This window comes from Trichoplusia ni, chromosome 25 (genome assembly GCF_003590095.1).
Source record: "Trichoplusia ni isolate ovarian cell line Hi5 chromosome 25, tn1, whole genome shotgun sequence".
NCBI lineage: Eukaryota > Metazoa > Arthropoda > Insecta > Lepidoptera > Noctuidae > Trichoplusia > Trichoplusia ni.
Genome location: NC_039502.1, coordinates 4203245 through 4229212, shown reverse-complemented (window position 1 = coordinate 4229212; position 25968 = coordinate 4203245). Strand labels below are relative to the sequence as shown.

General features: G+C 33.0%; 1 protein-coding gene across 1 annotated transcript in view; it reads right to left on the bottom strand.

The window, feature by feature from the left end:
- The window catches only part of LOC113505309 (protein TANC2), a 267418-nt gene extending 242402 nt beyond the window's left edge, over positions 1–25016 (bottom strand). Inside the window, exon 1 of the mRNA XM_026887933.1 lies at positions 24648–25016. The gene's annotated coding sequence lies outside the window, so the exon portion shown is untranslated. The remainder of the gene's footprint in view (positions 1–24647) is intronic.
- Positions 25017–25968: the final 952 nt, after the last annotated feature.

Sequence of the window (25968 nt, the reverse complement as noted above, 5' to 3'; positions counted from 1 at the left end):
TAAAAACAGGAAAACTAACCAAATCTTTCCAGTATACAAAAATAAATAATCCTCACTATTAAAACGGATGCCACAGTTCATTAGTTTAGTGATATTGGCTTAAAGACAGAAAGCATCCGAATACCTTCAAGTATTTCCAAATGGAACGGTTTGGAATTCATGGCCATTCGAAGTTCAGCCTCAAGAGGGAAAGTTTAGCGGAAAATATGTGTTTACGTGTATTTGCAGATATTTCGATAACATACCGTGTAACGTAAGATTTTCAGAGAGTGTGTTAGACACCGTTTTATAATACATTTTTATTTTAATACTCTAGTTTAGAATGTATTTTTGTATTAAATGAAAAGCGGAAAATACATTCAACGATTTTTAGAGTTGTTTTTATGTTAATTTGATAAGGGGAGATGATTTTGAAATCTGGTCTGATTTAGAAATCTGCGTATATACTGTCTATAATCATGTGTATAATCATGATTTACCTTAACATAGTAATGTAAACTATCTAAGTAATAAATAGATTATAAATAATAAATAAATACATTCTTCTAAAAAAAAATAGATTTTACTAAAAATCATAAATCTTTTTCAGCAAATTCAAGTGTATAAGACAGAAAATTATTAGTGGCATTTAATTTTCAAGACACGATCTTATTATAAGCCCTGAGATTTTGAACTTGGCTTGGATTTGTAACTGACTGGCATAAATTTAAATTAAATGTTATGCGGCAAACGTTGGATCAACATTGGATTTACTGCGAAGCTTAATGAGCTGGAATAATGGAAATCAGATCAAAGTGTCCGAAATGATTTTGGATTGGCAGATTTTCATAAGAAGCTAGAAAACATATATTTCATTAAATCGTAAAATCATTTCGTTGTTAGGGTAAATTTCAACTGGAGATGTGCTAGAATGCGTAGCGAGGGATGTGTTTGTAAAGAACAAATAGAATCTCTTCATTTACCTCGCTATGGGCAGCATAGCTCTGGTGGAAACGCAGCCTTAAATATGATCATGCCAGTCAATTAAACCAAAGTAAACGGGAAAAGTACAATCAAATTTAATTATAAAACGTTCAATTAAAATATTTTATTACAAATTTAACTTTATACAGTTAAGACATAAATGGTCTAAATACGTTTGAAAATACAGAAGCATCAGAAATAATACTTATTGCTCACTAGTATGTGGACCGATGCTTGCAAATTCTATAAGAAAACTAAAACACTAGGCACTGAAATCATAATAGTAAACTTATGTTACATATACATAAACATATATTAAACTATTTTTAAGCACGTTATTGCCCACTTACGTTTACTATCTCTAAAATAATAATTTCACTTAATAACCGTACCACAGATTAATCCTCAAGGGTTTATTATCACGGATATGAACCAAGGTACTTAAGCGCTGAATATTACATAGTATCATTTCATTACATTGATTATATCGCTAATGACGCATTCCATTACCCGTGAACTATTCACTGTTTTGCCTCGCGCTCTTGATAACGCACTGTTCCCGTACCATGAAACTATTAAAACAAAACGATAGAAATTGTCGAAGCGAGACAAAGGTACATTGCGTGTATCTCCATCGCGCTCCAATCACACCAGTCTTTTGTTTGGTTTCGTAGTAGGAGCAGTGATGTATTTACATATAAGAGATTAATTGCATGGAGTTTGAAATGGATTTTCAATGACGGAAATGTATTGGTCATTTGTAACGGTTTTTGAATATTTTTGTTGGTGTAATAAATTGTTTTGATAAATGTTCGTTTTGTGGTGTAAGCTTTTTATCATGAATATTTATTTTTAATCTATATTTTATTGGAATATAATCATTTGAATGTACTTGCGTATGTATGTTATATTTGTCTTTCAGCCTCGATCGTCACAGTCTCTGACATGGTTTGTTTCCCGTTTTGGTTAACAAATGCAGTGACTATATTTAGTGGGGAGTTCACAAACATTCAAGTCACATGCATCAGGGCACCTAGATTCTAAACAAGCATTCCTGAAACACACAAACTCAAGGCCTACAAGGGTCTGAGTTAGCTTTGACCATTCACATTTATGTATTGTTTTTACAAACCATCGACACTGGTAATACAAAGGTTTCAAATACCTACCTGAACATAATACAGGTTTGGTTTGAAACACGCCAACACAGTTTAAAACTAACCCGAAATTAATTTGAATAATTTGTATTGCTAACCTAATATCATTCAACAGCGGTTGACTCATAGATTTATCTGCGGCCTCAAGTTACGCTGTAATATTATTCAAGGTACGGAACCCCTAATTAATGCGTGTCCAACACACACATGTTTATTTATTAGTTGAAGATAACCTTAATTATAATTTAGTTTAAAATGATAATATTCGTGCTGTATAAGATCGAGGCAAAGGTGTGAGTTGGAGAATTCTAATTTCTTTTTATTAATTTAAAAATCTTTATATTATTTTTTCTTATGTAAAGGTGATACAACACTCATCTTAAAAAAATCACAGTTCGTTATGCTGATATATTTACAAATGATTATGAACAATCAATCAAAAACATCTCGAAAAATAGAGGTGTCTGTAAAATAAGGCTAAAAAACACCAACTTGCAACAACAAAATATCTCATAAAGAAATAAAATATTTTTTCTCGAAGATAAAAAAATACCGTTAGGCAACACATTAACTTTTAATTAAAAAACATATTTTCCTTTCATAAAAGACTCAACGTGAAACAGAAAACTTCACTTATAGCTATTTGGATTAAAAGGATTTCTAAAAGAAAATTCTTAGAAATTATTTATGAGATGTCTGTTGAAGCAGGATCTTTCATTTCGCATTAGTCACAAATGAATGGTCAAAACGGGAGGTTATCTGACTTCTAACACAATTTCTATAATAACCGGCCGAGGGTAAGTCGGAATCACTTGAAGTGTTCCGCACCATTCTTTATGACAAATCGGGCACAGGCCTCTCATTTCTCGAGCCTAAATCGGTTATAGTAGGAACAATCTGATCTGAAATTGTTTACCTATTACGGTTAATAAGATACGGCCTGGTGTCAAAGGAAACTGACTGATGGAGAGAAGGACAAAGAACAGAGCCTTAATAATGGACTTCGGTATTTACACTTTCGGTACGGAACCCTCAAAACGGCAAAAAAACAACATGTTTTTAATATGGAAAGTTTCCATGAAAAATATTTATTTTCTGTTCTATTTGTATTCGTTGCCATGGAAGTTATAGAAATACATAATCTGCGGAAATTTTTACTTCCTATCACAATTCACGGGGTAAAGCCGGTTAAAGGAACGAAGGACGAACAGATAGTGAAAACACAATACTGCCTCGTTTTACACTTTGGCCAAGGAACCCTAAAAATGATTACCACGATTCTTCTTAAAGATATTGCAAGTCACTTCGTTTGAGGATCTATATTGTGTTATGTAAATGAAGGGATGTATAAGCAATCTCGAAGCGCACACAGCTGCACTTTCGTGAAGAGGGCTTACGATGGAATGGATTTCATAAGTAATGACTTATATATTTGGGTTAATGTGAAAGAGTGTTCGATTATGTATTTTTTTTTTCATTTTATTAGGTACTTTTCTGCCTGGAGTTTTCACAAAATATTACGTCATCTAGATTTAGAACAAGCACTTGTAAATCACAAGAAAACTTACCCAACGCTCGGATCTAACTCGCGCACAGTGATTTTGGTGTGTTAACAACATGCAGCTATCTGTAAAGTCAATTAGAATTCAAATGAACAGGCCATTGAAGAAGGTATGACATGTAAATGGGTAAAAAGGTTTTGAATGTTTCCGAACATACAATTATGTATTAAATATACATTTAAATTAATTTAAAGTGATTTGTGGGGCCCATAGTTCTAAAAAATAAGTAAATATGAGATCCCTCCAAGTACATATATGATAAATAGTTTCACATAAAAACAGCAAGTAATAACGAATAGTATCCCAAGTAATTCACCTAAAATCGCCAAAAATATATATTACTAAAAGACTAACAATCTCCTTTAAAACCAGACATGTTTAAACAAATTTAAAAAGAACACGAAATTCAAACACAACACAATACGGAGACAGAGAAAAGAAACACACATTCAGAGGTCATTACCTCATCAATGAGCCAAAGAGGTTCAAATCCAACAGTTTGTATGCAGAAGAGGTTTTGATGGACCCTATTTGTACCCTGGATGTAGTCTTGGTGGAAATCGATTTCTTCATCGCGTACCTGCCGTTTGTTGCATAACATCACTTGATGCGAAACCAAATAGCGCTGGTGTTGGGGAACAGGGCAGGAATTTGGTCATAGAGACACGAGTGGAGATTTTTAGGGAGATTTGGTGGTGAGGTTTGAAAATTAGAGGTAAGTGGGGTATTAATGAAAGAAGCAATGGTTGTCGTTGTGTTTAATAATGACATCATGAAAAATCTGGTATTATTTCTTCCCAAAGTCAACAGAGTAAACATCATCTGCTAAGCATTTCCCTTTATGCTGTATTTCGCACTAGGTCACATAACTCAATTTCCAATGAATTAAAGAACAGCACTAATAATTTTAGAGATATGTTTTAATTTATCAACATGTTTGCAGCGCTAGAAATTTAAATCGGATCTAGTTTTTTCGACAACATCTGTCTAACCATATGTTGTTTAATATACATTTCATAGATGATTATCTGCACATTAGTAACATGTTACTATCCAAAATATGTGTCAAGGATGTCTGAAAATTATTCATTCTTTATTTATGATCAACGTTCTTGAATTTTTCAGTACAAACAGTTTAGACTTTATTATTCAGCTTAATCACAAATCAAAACGTCACGCTTAATCCATCACAATTTTCTCAATCCCGGCTTACAAGAGCAAAAATACAAAGCCAAAACAATTACCGGATTATTCGTCGAACACAAAGTTTTCGTGTCTGTCTATCGTAATAGATAGGTAATTGTATTTTTAACTTTTTGTTGTGGTGGTTCGCCCACGCTCGGCCGCGTATCCCACTTTCGCGATTCGTGTCAATTGCCTCGCAAAAAACTCTGTCTGGTTGCCAAGTCAGCGTATAATTTTTTTTATCATATTCCCCGTACAATGTGCTATGTATTTTTTGTTGGTGTTTGTTGCAGTGTAATGTGGATTATGCAAAATTGTCTGGACGTTCCGCGAATGTTGTACGTTGATTCAATACGGAATGCCCTCATATATTTAAATTAATTTGATATTTAAGCCAAGTAGCTAGAGTTTAGTTTCCTTTGGTTTACGTGACGTACTGAAACTTTTTGCTTGTAACCGTTTAATTTCTACATGTTATAACTGGTGGAACAGACGTTGTTTGCATTTTCATTTGTTTTAATCGTTTTGACGGTAATCTTGTTACTCGTAAGTGCTTTTTAGATTGACCAAGACCTTATTTTTTCAGGATTGTACATTTTACAGAAAAAATGTATATATTTTTCAAAACAGATCGTCCTACGCTTCCACTATTAATAACTCGAGATAACATGTACTTCTCAAAAATAAATAGTCAACATATCCGAAGCAATCCTTTATTAATAAATATAGTCAGTAAATTGAACGAAGCTTGATAGCTTAGCTCATAATACTACCCAAGGTTCTCAGAATCTTAAATTCAGTATAATTTATTTAAAAAAAGGTACAAATGTAAACCTTTCATGTAATTTAACCTTTGTATAGCCATGAAAAGAAATCACAGGAACAAAAATTTTGGAAATGTAACTAAACTTTTTATTCCCATTTTCGACGAGCCTCGAAAACTTGTAAATACTTAGCATGGTATCCTGTTTGAGCTCCTCATTATAATTCACACGTGGTAGCATAACAGTTCGCCTGGTGTTCGGATTTCACTGATTTTACGATGTGAACGTTGCTTTTACACCGACATGTAATTTGGTTTGCCGCGACTAGATCATATTTAATGAGTTAGGTGAGACTCAAAGCTGTGTTCATCAAAGAATTGAGATTGATGTTTGATTATTTACTGAATTGTTAACTAGTAGCTATTTCTTCTTCGATAGTATTCTACTTGATTATCAAAAGCTAGTCAAGTGCCGGTCATACCCGAGGCACTGAAGGTTACATACATGTTGGTTAAAGATAAACAAATCCGTTTGGTGGCAAATAAATTCGTAGATACCAAAAAAAAATCATCTTACAAATATAAGACCATATTAATGTTGCTTGGCAATAATATGGTTTTATGTAGAAAATCTGTATTCTTCTCTATTAGAGTAGACGAAAAAAAGGTCATCCACAGTTTCTCAAACCTACCTGACGCCAATCGGCCGTATGAGTACATACAAGAAGGATTATCAAAGCATTATCGACACAAAAAAAACTGTTAAAAAGCATCAAACAAGTTTACCACAAAATGTTACAAGATATATCACAAAAACTACATAAGGAGCATCTTTCAAGGAGCCTTTCCTTGAAAGACAAATTTATTTTCATGTTTTTTTTCTATACGGTGTAATATAAGACGTTTGTTATGACGCTCAAGTGCCCGTAAATGAGATACATGCTCATGTTTTACGAGGTCTTCTACATGGGTATGTAAATCAATAGGTATATGTGCATAGAGATACAGTAAACGTTTATCTTACAAATTACGCCTATTTTGGAGAGTAGTTGGAGAGTAGTTATAATTATAATTCCGGAAAGTCCCAATGCTGGGAAAATACATCCCTGTTCTTCTTCCGCTAGTCACTCTAAAATTTGATGACGTAAAATAGTGAAATGGATCATAATTTAAAATCCTATCCTATATATTTAAAATGAAGTGAATCCGTTTTGAGAAAAAGAAACATTTAAAAAATTATACAATAGCTACCACAGTGGTTACATAAAATTATTAAAATCGTTACAGGTACACTATTATATTTCACCAACAATTTGTATCACCAGTACGTATGTATTCATCCCATCTAACTAGATGAACGAATAGTGCTTACATTACATGTAGTTTAAAAACAAATTTAAAACGCAACTTTACCTCAATACAATTAAAACACAATTTCATTTACTCCACAAAATGCATATTCTCCAACTCCACATCAAATCACATAAACATAACAAATCACAAACATCCCCATTTTTTGCCGACTTGCGTGCAGACGCAATATCATCTGCCTCGTCCCTATGGGGTACGACAAAAAATAGCTACGAACGGTTAGATACGTCTTATCCAGCCATTATTTACAGTGGTAACAGGATATTAATTATAAGAGATTTATTAGGTGTGTGGGATTCTTGCGTTGTTAGATATTATTAGTTGTAGGCGCTATTTTCAGGAAGATTTATAAGCAGCCTGTTAGGTTTATGGCTCTTTTTTGGCTAGACTTGTAGTAATTTTGCTGTTTGAGTATCTTCATAAGGTAGTATTTGCTTATTGCTACTTCTATAATCATATTTTCTTATATGCTATTTAGTATGCAATGTATTCTAATCAAGTATTTTCCTCAAACTCAGTAATAAAAAATGCATTTAATCTAAATACTTGCCTGAGCTTTAAATCAGACGTGAATAGTATTATATTTACTGAAATGAGAGCTACCAGTTTTTCACATCCAATAACAAAGGGAATTTAACTCAACATGATAATGAAATTTCATTCTAAACTTTTATGTGCACAAACTAAAGTAAAACTATGATCTCTGCTGGTTTTATTAAGTCCTAAATCAGGGACCTGCTTTCTGCCACTGCAAGGAGGTTATGTCTCCATGCGGACCAACTTTAGCAGTTTAGCGCACCTATTATACATTCCTGAACGGATTTAAGTAAGAATTTCGGTCTCAAGTTATGTTAGTGATATTAAAGTACCTTTTCCGTGAAATACTTGAGAGGCTTCTGGGAGTTTACGAAGATTGTCGTCATTGTTTCCAGATAGTGGCAGTTTCCATAAAGTTATAAAGGCAGCAAGGTAGCTGTTTTTGTTGGAACAGGAATAAGCAAGCTTAAATTAAGCCAGGATTAATAAAAAAATACTTTCATGTTTAATTGTCATCACATAACATGATCCTGATAGATATAAAGGTAATTTCAAAGTACGGTTTCAGTTAATCAGTCCAACTGTTTTACAATACGAAAATATTTTATTTTTACGGAAAATTCCTTTTTTTCTGAGTAGTTTTTAGCAATAGTGTTAAATAAGATCAGCAAATACACACTTCATAAAATCAACTATAACGAATCGATGAGCACCCTCTAAAATTAATCCACGAATTTTTCCTCGATTCAATTGCCGAGAGTCGCCTACACGTTTCCCGTAATCAAATACAGGAGGAAGCCAACCACAAATGTTCTAACAACGTACAATTAAGAACGTACAAAACTCCCCCATTGCCAGCATTTTTCCACTTGAGGAAACTTCTTTTCCCGAGTAATATCGTTTTCGCAAATCAGCTGAACAAACTTTCACATTTAATTGCATTGTTGGGTTTCATGTTTTGTTAATCGGTCTGCTATGTTCTTTTGTTTGGTTTCGAAGTCAAATATTTGGAAGTCAAAGTTTTTATATTAATCTATTGAGTGCTCTTGACTTTGGGATGTACTTTAGGGTTCCTTACACAAAGGATAAAAACAGAACTGAAGTACCGTTTTCTGTCCGTTACTGAGCTGCTTTTCAGGAACTGTGCTTCTATAACAACAAATACAATATAACGATCGAAAACCAATTAAAAATTGGTTGTTGTGGTCACAAATTTATTTTATTATTTTAAACCTTTTTGTAAAGAGCCCTCAGTTTCACGAGGTAAACTCGCACATGACCAGTTTTCATTTCATTATTATATATTACCATCCTTAAACAAAGTCGACTTTTCTTGTCTTACTCTTACTTTATTTATTTTATTTATTTATTTATTTATTCGATTTTTACTTCGATAAGATTTAATAAAAAACTGATGCTATAATAATATTTTTTTGGTCTAAGCCAAAGCTAAAGATTATGAATCTTTAGCAAAATAAAATACTGCCGAAAAACGTAAAACTCAAGAACTGAGCGAACTACAACTCTTATTTTGGAGTTCGATAAAAGACACAAAATAATAACAAGCAACGCTAATATTACATTAGGTACCGGTTAACCCCTCGGGCATGTATTCGTAAAATACCTTACGAGCATAATAAAGCTCCATGAAACAAACTTGTGGAAAGAAAACTAAGGTATTTCGTAACTATTGATTTTTTGTCTCGCGAAAAAGTAGGGAAAATGTATCCGAGGTAAATTAGGCGTGAAATATTCAGTTACGTGTAAATGCGACATGAAAAGTTCATGGTCACAGGCATTTCTGAATATTTTTGATACTTGTCTTCGTAGCAAGTTTTTTCTTGCTTTTTCTAGAAGCCGGTCACAATATTTTCTCGTATATTTTTTAAAGTACTTCCGATAAGTCTTGTACCAATATTTTTTCCTATATTTTACAAAGAAAACCAAGCAAACTATTTTTTTTGGCTACGTTTTGCCTTCGAATTATTTCTAACGACATTTTCAGTCTGAACAGGTAATGTTCTTAATGATTAAGAGATAAAAAATCGCTTCTGACACAGGCATTATCATGTATTGATGTATATTTCAATACCGTGTACAATAAAGCTACGTTTTGAATGAATACTAGCCTGTAAGAAAATTAAGATCTTAGAAAAAAAAACACTTTCATTCTACGCCATTCAGTAGTCAACGAATATAACGCAAAAAGAAAATAAATAGAAGCAACAAGGAAAATTGAAAACATATTTTGTTATAAATATGTAAATGCTAACATATCTCTCGGTTTTTAGGCACAGCGCCATTTTTTGTCGACGATCAGATAAATATGTAAATAGAATGGCTACAGATAAATATTGGGGATGTAAAGTTTTTCAATGAATTATTGATTGAGGATTCTGGAGATCTATAACCGCAATCACAACGTTGTACGTGTGAGGAAGTGTTCGGGGTTTGAGTGACAGAGAGTTATTTAAACATTTATATAAGTAATGGGAACGTCGGTGCAGGAGGAAATTTTTGGAAAGGTTTTTTTGGCAGAGTGAGGTAACTTTACTAAGTACGTCATAGCATGGGCTTAAATGTACTACTGTACAGAGGTGTTTTATAGTAATATAATTTGATTTGGTTTAAAGAAAAATAACTTTCCGCTGCTTAATTCAAGCAGAGATAATTTTAAACCAGCACAAAAATTATGATAGGAATACACAAATACTAAAGCAACGGGAAAAAATGATTTGAAGGGGTATATGAGATGGAAAAATAGGTGTTATTACAATAGGTTCGTGAGTTGAAGCAAAGTCCAGATATTTTTTCATTTATTTCAATTAAATTTGACACATTACATTGTGACACGCAGTCTATAGAAATAAAAGCTTTAATATCATAACAATAAGGTCGAATAATTCGGTCAAACAAAATACAATTAGTAAATGTCACTGGTGCGACCTTAGAATGTCGTTAATTCTTTGTTTGGAAAGAAATAAGAAAAGAACTTTATTTTGTTTTGATAAGTGTAATTGATAATTGGTAGGCTTTCTCCAATTTGGAACTTAGTGAAGGAAATTATTTTTGTTTGTTTTGAAGTTTGTAATTAACTTTATATCTGGCGGGGATTTTTTTAAATGAAATAGAATGTCCTTTTCCTTTTTCTGAAAACACTTATTTACATATTCACAATCGATTTTTATGAATGAGAAAATTTATTTACAACCGAATAAATTGTCTTTTATATAGTTACAAGCATTTTTTGACATTCAACGTTTTTCTATCTGAAAGAATATAGAAGAAGAAAGTATAATACCTTATTATTAGAACAATAGAAGCCTTGAAAGACCCACACTTATTCTACTTCTAGAAAAATCCGCCAGGGAACTCGTTTCAAAAAAGCATAACTTTCTTAAAGGAAACTGCAGTAAATTTAAAAAACCACTTCAATACCTAAATTCTCTTTCTTACTTGGCACTTTACGGGACACTACACAACAACTTTAAAGAACAGATAAACTTGAGGCACTAACACTAGAATTTTATCGTTTTCTTCCACGTTGTTTACAGTAGTTTGGCACTAATAGTACCACAGTTTGTAAACACTCGATGTTGATTTATAAGCTATGTTTAGCTTTAAAGTAGGGGCGATTTATTTATGTAGAAGTAGTAAAACAATGTAAGTTTGTCTTTAATAAGAATTTGCTTTTATCTTGGATTTTCGATTATGTTTGTATTTTTCATGTCAATCTCTTTGAATTTGAATAAAAAAAGTGCAAAGTTTTTATGTTTTTATGAGTGACTTATAAATAATATTCTATTAATTCCACACAAGAAAAAAGATGATCCAGTCTCCACTTTCCTTTTTCTCCGGAACTGGAGTTATAAAGGCATGAGATAGATTTTAGGAAAATCAATGGATTCAAGTTTATCTGTAGGTTCGTAGTGCATAATATACCACTAACTAGGGACCTCTTTGGTCAATGCCAAATTACAAGCAAGATTTATTTATATCCTACAGATGTATATACAAAGCGCAAGTCTTGACTTCCTTTTGAAATATTGAACAAAATATAAACGAAGCTATCCAAACTGTACAAGCCAGTTTATTCCCAGCACATTAAAAACCAATTCCCATTATCTCCTAAAGAATCAAAGTGTAAACAACCTTCACCATTACAAACGACACTTCGACAGTGAACTAGTTAAGAACGCAGTTGATTTACAAACAGTTTAGTTCATATTAATGGGGATTTATAGTTCCAGCGGGTAGTAGACCACCGGCGTATATTAGTGGTAACAACGGAATGTTTAGAAACTTCACACCGAACGATGTTTGGTAAACTGTTTTGTGTAGCATTAACTTGTTCTGTTTTAGCCCAGAACTGAGTCTGTGAGCTTGGAGGATTGTGTTTCGAATTGGTAATTGGTACAAGGTCTCCGCAGACATAAAGAACACACCGGCAGTGCAAGTCTCGCGATCCTAAAATAGGGGAAAAAAGGTCTTTAATGAAATTTGCATCGTTTTGTTGCTAAGCTCGTCGCTTTTTTAGTATTTGGAAGAAAGCAAAGACGTTTATTTTAATCGTCTGTGAATATTTCACCTATTGAGTTTACACAGGCTATTTTTAAAAGTATCGTTAAAGTCTAATTTATAACTACTGTGTGAATAGTAAGTAGCTCATATAATAACAAGCAGCATACGAAGTTTGATGCCCATATGAACAAATTACGCGTCCTCTAGGTCAGGGCTAATTTCATACAATCATATGGCAAATATTTAGCACAAAATGCTTTCATGACGTGACGTTTATTAATTAAAATTGTCACTAATGAGACAAATTGTTCCAGTTCGTAATTACCTATTTAAATAGAAATTTCTAGTTCTCTAGGTCAGTATGATTTCAGACATAATAGTGTGAGTTTGCCTAACAATAGTTCTGCTTAAACATAGTGACCCGTGCCCCCGACCCACCAAGCAAATGTCTTGGGATGTCTTGTTGCGTTTATATTTCGCTTTCAGGAGCTCAAGAGTTGAGACTAATAAATAAAAACCAAAATACATTTTGTTTTTTTTTTTTTGTATGTATATTTGCTTGCCTTACTTGTGTCATATAATTATGCGTTATAACGCTTTCTTTCTTTAATTCCATAGTTTTTTAGTCGATCTGATCTACTAAAATGCTATCAGCTATTTCAGTTCCAGACTGAAAAACATCGCAGGAGATAGAAGAAGAATCTCATCACTCCATCAATAATCCTTAATTCATTTATGCGAAACATTAAATACTCCTAAAGGTTACTTCGTAAAATATCTTTCTATCCAAAATCTCATCTACGAGTAGACAGGACACAAAAATTATATACCCATTCTTAAAAGTCGGAGTCAAACATATTTACGTTATTGGTTTTCGCTTGAGGGACTTCGAATGTGGCACCGGAGACACATTGGTACCGTGGTACCGTGCCACCGTGCTATATTAATGTTCTTCTTGTTATTTTAACTGGAATGTTTCAATTGTCCCCAGCGATTTGTGGGCGGAGTAAATGTTTGAGAATAAGAAAACAGGCTATTCAATGGGATTAGGAAGTAAGTTTGACGTCTGATCAAACTTAGTTTTTTTAAGATTACAATGAGTAATAGCAGTTCAAGAAGTATAAGGTTTCCATGTTTACAATAACCAAAAAAGAACCTGGATACGATTTATTATATAAAAAATGAGAAATACTTCCTGAAACAACTGTTTGATCATATTAAAAATGTATGAATCGTATATTTTATATGACACATACAGATTATTCAAATTCGCTTGACACATGCCCTTTAGCGTCAATGAAGCAGAATATCATGTTAAAGCAAGCAGAAAGCCAGTTAATTCACCACGTATTATTACAACCGCTCCAAAAATATTGAATAACAGAACAAAACAGATGGAAACAAAATAATTCGCTTCGAATTTTCACGTAAACAAAAAACAGCATTCATATGCAAATGATAGCAATCGATTTTGGGCAATAAAGGCTTAATTAAAGCCTCCGTTTTACGAATGGGCACGTATCAAAGTAGAAATGTACCAAATGTTACTGATGAGGCCGATAAGCCGGGAATTGCGTTAATTCACGCGACGGTACTGAAAATAAATATTATGTTTTTAGCTTGAAACAATGGTTTGGAGGTAGATTATGGAACATTTATTTACTAGAAATTTAAATAAACTGCTGTGAATCTGGTGATCGATTTTCGTTTCTTTTTCCACGAGTACTTCTCATTTCTCATTCATTCTTTATTCAGTAATTGTTATACATTTTCATTACACTCCATATTACTCAGTTCGAAATAAGCCAAGGACGCATTTTCACTAAAAACGAAATAGCTCTCTCCATAATTACCATAAAATAAACAGATTCTTGACTAAAAGTGATTTTCAGAGTACTCATATTTATTGGGCTCCCACAATTTATTCAAAAACAGTAAACCCTTGAGACCTCTTGCTAATGAGAACTTCCAAACACTTTGTTCGACCCGGAAAACAAAACGAATACCTTAAGCTCATGGAGACTAAACAAACAAAATGGTTTATTTAAGGAAAACAAATACAAATAGTTTGAAAATAAAAGGTAAAACTTTCGGTTCAGAATATTTGAGACAGATAATAGAGGTATTTACGTGTATCGATCAACGGTCTTTATGTAATTATTGGTTCATATTTTAAGGGTCCAGGGTGTTCGAAAGTGGATAAACTCAGGATGATGTTATTATGGCGACATCGTATGGATCCTTCAGAGATTCAGAGGTAACTAATGACCAAACTCACCGAAATATCCCTGAGGAAAATTAAATAAATAATAACGTCAAATATTTATCTCATACTAGGAACAGGTTTTTTTTATGAAATTTATTTAAGAAAACATGAAATTTTTGCCGTAAACCTCAGAAAAAATCATAAATTATTTATGGCTTTCAGACAAAAAATTTCCTCTAAAAGGAGAAGGAATCAGAAAACCAGACTGAAATATAGTTAAAACAATTTTTCCGCATAGATACTGCTTTATCAGGATTCAGTTCGCTACAATTTATTATTTTACGGTGACAGCGACCTGGTAAAACTTACACCTTACAATCGTTTGTCATAGCTCGGTCCCGGCTAGGACACAAAGAATAGTTTCGAGGCTATAGAAAAGTAAATATAAATAATAAACGCGATATTATTACAAGAGTTTGTGTAGTACTGACACTTACAGAAAACACTTACGTTTAGAATCCATTTATAAACTGAAAAATAAGAAATACGCGCACACTTTTGGAGATTACATTTGTCTGACCTTGACCTACCTAGTCTTTGTAAAGCTTATATTTTATCTACAAACCAAGTCTACTGTGAGGGCTCAAGTTAAATGGTTGATACTTTAAAGTAATGGCCATCAGGCGCTGCAAATTTCAGACTAGCAGATTTAAGCCCTAATAAAACCTTGATAGAAAGCCATCAAAACAGAAAAACAAACGAAGATTTATATTAAAGGCAGTGTAGAGGTTGCAGAAAAAGCTTATAGCATTAATTCAGATTTTTAAGATGACAGATGTCTAAGATAGTATGAATGAAGTTGCAAAGACCATCGTAAATCCTAAACGCAACAACCGATGCGAAAACCTAAATGCAACAACAACTGACCAAAATCCAACCAATTGCTACTCCATTAAACCACTATCAGCAAAACGAACAATTGCGAAGATATTGTACGAACAAAAACGGCCCAAAACCCAGTGAGTTTTCCAACAGTATCTCCCAGTGCTGTGTTATTTCGTTTATCGCTCTAGCCGTCAGTTCCCAGCAAAATTTAATTTATCAGCACCGGTATGGCAAGTGTGGGTTGATCCGAACGTATCACTTCGTCGGGTCGAAAAAATTAAAAAAAAGTCAGCAAATTTCACATGGAATCAGCACGTCGAATTTTGACTCGATATTTTTTACTGTGTTATTTAAATAGCGGGTGGGATTATTGGATTGAGTTCCGTACTAACCTCGTTTTAAATTGACTTGATTGACTGATTTATTGGACGTATTAGTTGTAAATTACATTTCACTTTGTAGTAAAGTATGATAAAGGGTCGTTGAGCGGTAAGTTCGAAAAGAGGTTATGAATATAACACTAAATAACGTGTTGCTCCATAAATCCTAAACATAATTCAATCTTTACGTTCCCCTAAAAATCATATTTTTATTAAGATCGATCGGTAAACTCTTGAGTTTTTACTGTTTTCTTGAAGAACCCTAATAAAAGCTAATATGGAATCTGATGAGAAAATTTCCCTTCAAAGTTCAAGGACAAAATGTTTGAGAAAGCTTTTTTCTTACTTTTTATGAGTCACTTGTTTGGACATTTTACTTAATTTGTTTCTCTTTGGTTTTGCTAGAATTTAATTAATGTTTGTTCCAGAAATATGTTTATAAAAGTCACTTCATTAGACCTTTAAATTCACACAAATTAAAAAAATCTTAATGTTTTTATAATCATAATAAGGCGTCTAAAAATATAAATGTAATTAACATTTGCTGCAAAATAAACTTTGTAGCCGCTTAGTCTTAAAATTAGTCCATGGTAAAAATCAATACCAATTCACTTTTGTGGCATTTTAGAAATGTGTCTGCAGTTTGTTGACCATATACCATTTCTGGTTCAGCTGTAGCTTACCCAGCACGAGATTTAAGTGATACAACCGTTGAAAATATATCCGTTCTATTGGAAAAAACCGTTCTCCGCACAGCCGAGTAATCAAAAATTGGACCGAAAACTCCAGCTACAAAACCTGTACCGTAATTTCAAAAAAAGAAAAGAAAAAAAAACATCAGCTCTATTTCACAGAGAGTCGTTAAAATGCGGTTTATTTTAGTAGTTTTACGTGAAGCGTGCGCAACTGGGGAAAAAGGCAAGTTAAAAAAGTTTTGGCATTTGTTTTTTCAGTCAGTGGCCCCAGTTGGTCCCTGAGGAACGCCATCCGACCTCCACGGTTAATCTGTGGATACGTAGTGGCGTGGGCCGGAACTCTATTGGACAAGCAGTGACAGGCGTGAAATATTAAAATACCGACGTGTTTTTATACCATGGAATAATATGGTTTGCGTTTGGGAAAGGGTTGCTGATGGAATAAGTTTTAATTTACCTTGCTTTGTTACGTTTAACAAAGGTAACATTACGTGCACGAGAATGGAATCGGCCTGGTATTGATGTTTGGTTTAATCAATTTCCTGGTAACGTAATTTTCTCTACAGTGCCATTAATTAAAGGTATCGCACACACCGTATTGGCAGAGAGACGAGAATACCCACAACCCAAATTACATCGATTCAGTAAAGTTCATAATGGGCAATTTTACTGTAAGCTACTTTCAATATTTAGCTGGTTATTTTTAAGTAGTTAATTCCAATATGTTGTAGGTGGTGAGTAGATCAAAACTTATAGGAAACCGCTAGTTAATTGATGACATCCTGACGCCCTTTGCTTATTCCCACTATTCAACTACACTCAAGTTAATCGAAGCAGTAATTACACTACTGCTCAAAAAAGAAACAAGATTATTTATATATTTTTCTTATTTATGGACCGGCAAATATAATTTCGCTTTTCTGTATTGTACTCGTACGAGTATGTAAACTAAACAAAACAGAAGGGGATGATAAGGGTGAATTCCATTTTGGTCGCACGGAGAACTCATTTCACATAGAAGATTTGAAATAAAGGTTAATAGAGACGTCGGCATTTTGGGTTTGGGCTCTCGGCCTTAAGTGCAGATTCGGCTTTACATAAACCCGTACCTTCCTTTTATTTAATTTTGTATTTATTGCTATTATTACCTTAAGAAGACTTTTGTTCTTGGTTGATTAATATGCTAGGTAATATGTACAAAAAACCGGTTGCTAAAGGTAAGAACGCTGAAACGGAAACTAACTTAACTATCACTAAATATCCGCAGGCAGTCTTTCTGTCACCAGGCTATGAAGAACTATGAAGCAATTTAATTTGATGTCATTGGGTGGTCATTTTCCTCTGGAAACTCAGAACCTTCAGTGTGAGTCCGAAACGAACTTGCCCAGTTTTTTTAAAGATATAAAAAAACTAGAATCGTTGATTCACAGCAAATAATCATCAAATTTCTAGGTAATGAGGTCGTCATAACATGTGATGGCATGTTTTGCAATATTTAGATCTTAGTCCCAAAGACTAAGTTTAGATGAAATTTAGTGTGAAGTTAGGAAATGTGTCCAGAACTAAGAACAGTTTGAATTCAGACATGGACGGTGCATTCTATATGCGAACAGACAAAATTGAAATAGGAGTTCACAACTTTCGAGTCAACGGTCTCATATTATCTACATTATTTTGGTTTCAAATTGGAATAGTTGCTGCTATGGAAGGTTTAATTATTAATAAAGTGGAGATTAGGAATGAAACTATGTGCATCAAGTTTTATAAATTTATCATTTCGAAAGTGCTTCAAATATTATTTTTTACCTTTATTACATTTGAAGAATTGGAATTGTAAAGAAGTTCAATTTATCGACAAGGCAATAAGTCAATAAGCCATTATTTAGTATTGTGTTTGGGATATTTGATAACACAGGATAAGTATCAACATTTATACTTTTCTTTTAATAGTTAGTGTACCTACCGTAATGTGAAAAACAATTGACAGGGCTGAGAAGATTTTTTTAAATTTTTCTATGTGTACCTAAGGGTTTCTCCTGTGTTTAAAAATAAACACCAAAAATCCAGCTTTCTGTTAAAAAGCCATTATTTAGTCTTTTCAGTGAACTATTGTATAATGATTGAAAATTCGCCGAGGCCGAATTTCTTCGACTCAACGGCACATGCCTAATATAGAGGTTTAATAGTATGGAAATGAGCGCGCATTGAATACGACTGACAATCCAAGGATCGAAACGTCTTTGTTCTAATCGAGTCGAAAACGTGATAAGATAACGATGTACTTATTTAAGGCGATATTTTTTTATAATCCTGTCTATTACGTTATAATACAATAGACGATTTAAAAATAAAAATAAATGTGACATTTTATTTTTTTATCAACAACTTAATTTTTGAATAATAATTAATTATTGAAATATTTTCGTATCTAACGAAATGTAAGTATTTTGTAGTAGGTGTAAAATTCATTAATGCACTTCAGTTAATTCACTAGTAATTTTACACATAGTCCAAAATGCTTAAGGCGAACATATGCAAGAATACAATGCATGGGATTAAACATCTCCTAATATGTTGAAAACCCGCAATTTGCAAGTACCGTAGTGCAAGGTATTCATGAAAATTTATGTTGAGGTTTGCCGTTACCAAATAGAAATTATTACGCGACAGAATGTTTCGGGCTTCATATTTGAAATATCTACCTAAAGGGTGTACTATAAATAGAAAGGTGAGCTGTATATTGTTCACATGTTGTCAATAATTAATTAATTATTTATACGCTTAAACGTGTTTATTAACAATGTGCTTTAGATTTCAAATTGTGTACAGGAAAACATATATTTAGGGAATAAGTGGTTTAACATGCTTAAAATAAACAATTATATTTATGGGGTGGAAAATCTTCTCGTTGATTTCAAAGACCTAAGAGTACAGGATACGATAGCCAATAGTGTTAACAACGATGATCAAATTGGGACATTCAATCTCAAAACCCACACAGCAGACTAATTTGACTAAGATACTAAAGATTCCTATTAAACTTTCAAAGATAGAAATGCCAGAGATGAACTTAATTTGTCATTCAGGTTACATAATAAGATTGATATTTGGAATTTTCTACCAATTTCCGCCTACAAAGATTGATGTCTCAAACTCGGGTCCATCTTCAATCAAAACTTGAAAAACAATTAAAATGGTAATCATTTATCAGAATCTGTCCTTCCAATTAGTGTCGTCGGAACAAACTTATTCGTGGGCTCGATTTTCTCGTATTGCAATTGTTTGGTCTAAGTTACGGGAAATAGGATAATTCGACTGGCCTATCGGCATAGGGATTGGTGACCCCTAACATTTCCACTCACGAGAAATGTTTTTGGGAAAAACACAATCATGTGTGAAATTTATCTATTGTTATTGTATATATGTGTTTCTCAATAGTCTCGTACTAATACATAGTAAAAGCTTTGCTATTTTTGAAACTAGATCCAGCGTCATGTACAAATTGTAAAATATTTATACTTGAAAAGAATGTTAACTTTTTTTAAAGTTTATTCTTTGATTTGCAGATACCTTCATTCATAAATGGAAATGGCTGAAGTATTTGTAACTGCCAACCAAAACCTAATTAAAAAAATAATTCATTGAACAATTAATTTAATTTGGGAGCTCCAGCCGCTACCATTAATCCAGAAATAGTTGTTATCGATAAAATAATTGCTACATTCTCTATTTTCTCACCTCTTGAACCTCAAACGCTCAGTAATGAACAAAAATTCCGCGGGCAACAATTTTTATCGGCAACATTTTCGGTATTTTGTACAATTTCAGCAGGAACGGCGTTGTACTGAAAAATTCAGCATTCCACTCCACCTGTTAAGTTTATGACTGGTTTGATTTTACAAATGCTGCGCGAGTAATAATATTAATGGGAAACGAATTCATTTTTAATTTGGATTCCGTTGTGTTTTTGTTTTATGTAATTGGACGTGGTATTATTGTGGCAAGTATTATTGTAACTGGATCGTTATGTGTGTGTATTTTGTTATTTGTAGCTTCTGTAAGTTCAAATACTTTGTTAGATTTATTTTTATTACTCGATTCTGTCCTAATTATTTCAGTACTAGCGTTTGTTATTGTGTTCGAATTGTCATTTGTTTTATTAACACGATTATCACTATTTGTAGGTTCATTAACCTCTTCAGTACGCCGGAATGCTTCGAACTCGGCTAATGATTTAACTTCGTTGTTTCTTGAGATTACTTCTAATTTATCTGCTAACGAGACTTTGGCTACAAATAAAATTGGGGGCTTAGAGATTGGTTTGATAAATGTAATGTAGTCTAAGAAACGCGAATGTTTTCTGTACCAATTTTATTGTCCTGTGGTTATGGTGCACCTTTTCTTTATTTTGAAAAACTATGGCACTGGTAAGAATATGCAACTTTAAACTCAGCAAAGAAACCATTACTGCATTACTAGATCAAAAAATAAATTGTCTTGAATAAAAATATCTGAGTCATTATACCACTTTTGATTAATTTTAGTTCTGTCAACCAACAGAACTATGACAAGTACGATCTAAATCCTAACGTGTCCTGAAACAGAAAGGTCAGACGTGGGAAGAAAAGCTCTAGTTTTATGAAAAAGTATAATATTTATAAGCTGAGGCTTTATTCAATGAAACCTTCTGGGGCTAATAATAATAATTAAACTTTCCTTCGTAAGCTTCGGTTTGTGTAGGCCGGGAAAGTTGCATGCGTGGGTTAGACAGTGACGTCATAGACTGACGTCAAAAGATGTCAAAAATATTATGGAAAGGATATGTACAGTTTAAACTTTTTTAATGTAATCATGCTGTGAAAAAATTACTTTAATATAGGGCATGTGGTAAGTAATAAAACTTTCTTGTATGCGGCACATTACTTGTCCTTGTAGATCCACACTTAATGAATAAAACTGATCTCGGGCTACAGGCTCTCCTTTTTGATAAATATGTATTTAGTTGCAATTTTCAACAAATATTCAGAGTCAAAATCTAAATCAAGAAACGTTACAATGATGGACTTTTTTTGCCTTTTTTAGCCTGCTGGTATAGAACCAAGGAACGAACTCAATCTGGAACAACTCGTACTCGACCAATTTCTTAATGAAATATACACACAAAAATTCAAAATACTATGTCTAGGTACATGATTCAGAAAATAGAGCTATCTTTATTTTCAGTCACTATTTAAAAAACTTACAATATTAACACTTGATTTCCAAAGTCAAAATTTAACAGCACATTCACATCCTGCCTAACATATTCTAAGAAACAGAATCTGCTTTGTCTTTGAGCGGGCCGTTTATCAAAATTACTGAGACATAATAAATTCTCGCATGAGCAAAGGGCATGGTACAAAGATAGAGCGGATTGTTCGCTTACATGAAATTTATGGTGGAAAAGCGTCAGACACTTTGCTAAAAGCATGCTCACCTTAGAACAGGTATTTCGCAATTTATTTTCGTTTACGGAGTGAAGAATTTATTTTCTGTGAAATTAATTTGTGACGTAAGAGGATCAGTTGAGTAGGTGTAGTTTATTTGAAGTAACGTCACAGTTTAGTTGTAATTGAGAATTATGAAAATATATAAAGGTTTTTCAAATAAATCCGGTTAAGTGCGACCTGCACTGGTGACTCTAGAGGATACTGACGGAGGATAAGGCTTTATAAAAACTAATTTGCAACAAATATTAGTCAACCGTCATAATTATATATATATGTTCATTATTTGATGTTATAGGGGTGGCAGAAGTGTTTTTTCAGTATAAACCTATATAGCTATGGCTTTTCACGAGAACAGCCTGGTTAAAAACGGAAGAATTCACGGAAAGCAACCTCACTAATAAGGATCAATAATTATGTTTGAGGGACCCTAAAAATACCATACCTACGAATCAAAACTTTGACTACATTTTATAAAAGTAATTTCAAGAGCGTTTGTTTAAATCGTCTCATGTTTGATTGAATAGCGTAAGTATAGAATAGAATCGAAAGCATGAATTAAACATCTAAACTTTTCCAATATCTTTTGAACTTTGCAAGAGAAAACGAAACAGACGCTTAAAGAAATCGTATTAGATTCTTTTGGCTTAGCTTTTTAAACTCTATACATACAAACCCTGACGTCACAGCTTCGGCGGTAAACATAAACAAATAACGGTTTTCTAGGGCGCGTCTATTTATGATATATTACTACTACGTACTTATGGCTATTTTAAAACGATTCATTTAACCCCAAAATAATTTGAAATGTGTCAATTCTTTGAACAGGTTTGGACATGTTTCGTTTGACGAATCAGTTATTTCAGGGAAAATGCGTTTGTGTTTTATTGGGAAGTGAATACACATCATTATTCAGAGTTAAGTTGAATAGGCTTTTGATAATTAAATTAAGTATTAAACGTACTAAAACAAAAGTGATTCTAATCGACTTCCAATAAGGAAGAAACTTTCAACGAATTCGAATGCCTCTATTTCTTTTAATTAAATATAATGGCAAAATTCAGAAGTAATTGAAACTGATTTTTTCATCTGAATTTTTCATCTAAAAACAAAAGCTAGCGAAAAGTAAGAACTGAAACTAGAACAAACTACAGTAGGCAATTACAATATCAGAAATGCTTCAAATATAGAGTTACATGACAGTACAACATTTCATCAATTACACTCGGAAAAGCACTTTTCACAGAATCCCCAATCATGAACTAGGTATAATAAACAGCTGATATTTATTTATCTTTCGTTCTTCGGAAGTCCCTAAACTCATCAGCCAAATCCCAATACAAATCAATGGCTTACTTAACCGTCCGAAACAATTTAAATAGTTTAGTATTCTATAGTAATGTTTACTGAAAATGTACAGAAATATACGTAAATGTTATCGACCGCATTGGATCGTCTGTTGGCCCCTTTACCGACGAACGAATTATTAACATTGCGCTAGTGTTGTATTGTTTCGGATATTTTTGTATTTTCGGATTTTGTTTAGAATATTTTAAAATGTATTTTAATTAAATTTCGACGAAGGTTAAGACTAGTTTCTGTACTGATTGATTAAATTATTTGTTGGGAAAGGTCATGGGTTGTTAGTGCTTTACACATTTTATGCGATGAGTCATAAAAAATGCTAAGTGTCGATTTATGACATTTGGTGTTGTTTGACTCAAAATTTCGAAGGTTCTGTACCTCTGTGAATAACTCAAATCTAGCTATCACTCTTCAAGATACGGTATGGTGACAGTCTGTCAGATGGACAGAGAGAACCTCAGTTTCTTTTTTACCATATGGATACCCCTTTAAAAGATTCTTCATAAAAATATAAAATTGAGAGTATCTGAACACACTAGTTCAATATCTTACAGTGCTTACGATATCTTAAAATATAAATGCATGGAACAAAACATTATCACTTATATAATTTAAACTAATACAAAATTATATTCGCAATATCCGCAAAAAACCGAGCCCAGCTCTAGCAATTCATACAAATGAGGTCGGTAACTACTCTTTATTAATTCGTTAAGCGGCGCTTTTAATAATTTCATATTACAAGGATGCCATGTAATTTTGGTAGGATAGTTTCAAATTTATGAAATGTACCCAGCAGAATGTATTAGAACTAGCCTTCTAGTGTTTTATTGGAGTATCTATTTAAGTAATTACACTTTAAAGAGAAAGTAATTTCGTGTTGTTTTTTAGAACTAAATTATGTACAATTTCGCATGGTAGGTTCTAATGGCAACAGCTAGAAAAATTAAACCTCATTACCTGCTATGGCTACTGTCGACATACAAGGTCACTGGCAAAAAATATAAAAACCTCACTGAATACCGACTTAAACTCGGGTTTGCTGCATTTTACTTTATACATTTTTTCTGGGAAAGCGAAATAAATTTAAGTAAGACCCGGAAAATAATTTTTCACGGACAAACTCGCGGGCGACAGCTAGTATCATAAAGTTTTAGTGGCAAAATAAATAATGTCAGATGTTTTACCCACATCACGAGTTTTTACGATATTTACAAAAATGGGGTCACTTAACTATATAAATAAATTCTCTTTTCAGGTTTACTGTCTGGTGTTCTTATCTCTGTAGGTATATCACGTACTTTTGATTTGGTTTATAATATTTCTGTGTATATATGCTATGAAGATACTTTGCTTATAACTATTAGTTTTTTTCATTTTTTCAGTGCCACCCGCTTGTTAACTGGTAACAAAGGACTGGCATTAACTCTTTGAAGGAAATTGCTGTATATGAATACAACAAGATTAACAATAGCTTCTAAGTGTGTAGATATTAATTTTTGTCATTCATGCTTTTCGACACGTGGTGCAAAAAAATTAAATCCCAACAGAAAAAAACAATAGATACATACCCAAATATTGAAAATTTCCGATAACATTGAAAAATCACAATTCACATCACCACATCAAATCCAGCAACACAGCCACTCAACACTTAAAAAGAGCCGGTATCCCGGAATTTAAAACCGAATTTCCGCGGCGGAAGCTGCGCACGCGCCGGCGCGCCGTCCGTCACTGACTCACGCGCATCCCGAAACACCCTTCGAATCTATTTTTTGAATTTCAAAATAGGAACAAAAGAAGAGGGGAGCGAGCGCCCTCCGTTGGGTTATTTTCGACCGGCGCAAGCGCAAGCTTGTTCGGGTGTATTGGAGTTCGTTCACTCGCTCCCGGTATGTCGCTCGCTTTTAACTGAACTTCAGCTGTTACTGATGCAGCGCTGGAAGCATTAGGGACGAGTGCTCTATAGTTTATGTAACTATGTGAATGCGCCTTAACTATTTATTAGAAACTTAACTTTGAAACTATAATTAGAATTTTACGTTTTTCTTCGTTAGTTAGACAGTTTTAGTAGTAGATGTTCTAATTGAATGTAACATGGTAATTGGTTGAATACATTTATTTAAATAAGGAAATTTTGAATCAATTGATTTTAATGCTTTGTTACCCTTTTTCAATCATAGCGAAAGCTAAAAATGGCGTCGGAAATAACAAAATAATAGTTTTTTTGTCATTAACTTAGTCTTTTCATTACAGTCCACAGATAAAAATGACTCTTTAAAATATAAAATGTCTAGAAAAAAGTGCAATCATAAAATATGTGTTAATATCGAACCAAAGAAGTCCATTTCGCTGAAAGCGTCGCAATAAAATTTATATTCCATTATATTATTCGATAAATTCCGAAGGCTTCGTAAGTTTCGCATTTTCATTTCATATTGTGCCGTTATTCAAAAAATGTGAAATAAATTTTAAATACTTAATCGTACCGTAATAACGGAATTGCGAAATGATGCATGTGTTGACTCGTAATTATTCGCATAAATCATTTTCAGATACTTATATTTTTCTGTACCATTTTCTTTTCAAAAGTAAAAAACTTAATTAATTAAAGATTCAAAATGATTTATCTACTAAGTATGCTTGTGGGTATCCAAATAATTCTGAATCGCGAGTCAAGCTCACGACAAACTCGCGGTTTTTAATCATTTTTGTGCACAACATTACACATTGCACAACACTAAATGAAAACCCAAATCTCCTATTTATACATTTACAGTAAATAGCATTATTAACGGTAAAGTTTCACTCAAATGTAACTGTACATGACATGTGTAATTAAACTTTATTATCCTTGATGAGCTTAAAAGTAGAGTATCCTGCTAAGCTTTC